Below are 2,384 nucleotides of genomic sequence, written 5' to 3' on the forward strand. Positions count from 1 at the left end.
GTGTTTTTTTGTACATATAGAATGAAATAAAATCAAACTGTATTAATATTAAAGACTTTAACGAATATAAATCAAGTGATAACTTATAAATTTCAAATTGCTAAAATTTATTTGCAATGTAGTATTTTCTTAAAAGAAAATACTACATTGCAAATAATCCCGTTTGCCTACAATCTCGATTGCACACATCACTCATATCAGCTAATAATATGCCTAGTAATTTTTTACTGTTTTATCAATGAGAATATTTTATTTTTAAATTGGCCAATTAGCGACGCATGTGTTCAACAGGAGCTTTCCCAGAAAACACACCTTGTGTACGAGTCTGCTACATTTATGTGTAACGATCTATTTTTAATATATAAGATTATTATCAATTTTTAGTAAAACGGAAGATATTTTCAATTAATAGGATATTTTTATTTATTTCATAAAAATAAACAATTTTATTTTATAATCTAACCTTAATGGACAGTTTTACAGCTCTGTATCGTTCGGAATTAATTCTTGGCACCCGGATTACTCGAAGATCACGTGATCAAGCTTGCCATCTCGCATTTCAGATTTACATTGCCGAACCTATTATGTTTATTGAAATCGACTCTACATTAAAAAAAAACATTAACATTGAATAACTCAATTAATGCAATAAATCAGTTTCTATCACTCATATTCTTACATATCACTCTGAATAAGAATATAGAGTAATAATAAACGATATCTAATATCACACATTTACACAATAATCAATCTGATACTTCGCTCAAAGTAGATACAGACTCAATCATCCATACATCGCTCTGGATCTTACAAATTATTGGTATTAACAAAGAAATTACAATAATATTAATATCAATCAGCGATGATGTGCTCACTATGGTCGCAAAGAAAAAAGGGAAAATAAAAAAAATATCACATAGATAATCTATAGATCAATCTATTTAAATCTGAAGCTTCCTTTTGATCTTATTTTTATGACCAACTCAGCAACTTAAACAACTCTAAATCTAGTCATTTCAAATAATTTAAATAAACTTGAATGCAATGATTGTTTTCAACAGTAACTTTGAAGTGACACAAAGTTACATTTCGCGAAAATGAATATTATATGTATCAAGTAAAAACGTGCACAAATAGTTTCATAAAAAAAGGATGCAGAAATTTTCATTTGTTTCTAAATTGTTATAAATTTAAATTATATAATATAATTGTAAATTATATAGTCCTAATAAAATGAGTAAATATATTAAAGTACAAAAGGATATTTGTCCCCATACATCTAAAAGCAATATAGTTTATAAGATTTCGTGTAATAATTGTGATGCGTCATACATTGAACAAACAATTGAAAACCAGAATTACAGAACATCGTAATCATATTAGACATAACACTTCTGTCCGTTCTGTCATAATGGAGCACAGGCTGCAGTATGATCATGATTTCCAATGGGACATTGTTAAAATTTTGAATGAAGAGCCTTGCTACAGAAAACATTTAATTTCTGAGATGCTCGATATTAAAAAGTAGAAAATAGTTTAAATTTGCAAACTGACACTGAAAGTGTCTTCATAAAGCATATATACCTATTGTAAATAAATAAAGTTTGACTCTTCGTTACTGACAGTCTCTTCTCTCAGTCCGTGTTGATCCGTATCAGCGAGCGTACATTATAATCGTCATACAATGTCCGTCTTACACATTTGCGTTCCATTAAACTTTGTACATTTTAATTGGTTTTTTATACTTATATAGACACTTGTTTGAATAATTTACACATAATTTTTGGTGAGTTTTAATTACTTGTTAGAATTCCGGTATGTTAATTTAATTGTGTTTATTTTTTCGTAAGAAGTCTTTTTATTTTTTTATCAACTAAAACTTTTTCCAAGAGATATGAAATACATTTGATTATTTAATCGTACGTGAATAATGCCGAATTCTACATCAAGACTTATCCGAACTGTGAATATAATGAATATGCGAACATTTACGATAATTAATTTATACTGCGATTTTTTTCGATGAGTTAATGTCTCAATCCAGTAGCCGAAACTTGTAATATTTGTATTTAAACTGAGTTTTTTTATTATATATTTTTTTCAATTTTACTTTTCTTTAATTGTAATTTATTTCTTTTAATTATATGACTATTTAAATTATGTGTTTGATTCTTACTTTGTCCTTTATTTATTGTTATTTAAATTATATAAATTATTATAAATTAAAAATTTTTTATATTCATATTTTATTTATTATATATATATTTTATATATTATTTATTATAAATTATATAAATTAAATTTTTGTTATTATTGTATATAAGGTAAAATCAAATTCATTATATTATAAATACGTAAAATAATATTGACATAACATCACCTTC

This window comes from Trachymyrmex septentrionalis, unplaced genomic scaffold (assembly GCF_001594115.1).
Source record: "Trachymyrmex septentrionalis isolate Tsep2-gDNA-1 unplaced genomic scaffold, Tsep1.0 scaffold266, whole genome shotgun sequence".
Taxonomy (NCBI): domain Eukaryota; kingdom Metazoa; phylum Arthropoda; class Insecta; order Hymenoptera; family Formicidae; genus Trachymyrmex; species Trachymyrmex septentrionalis.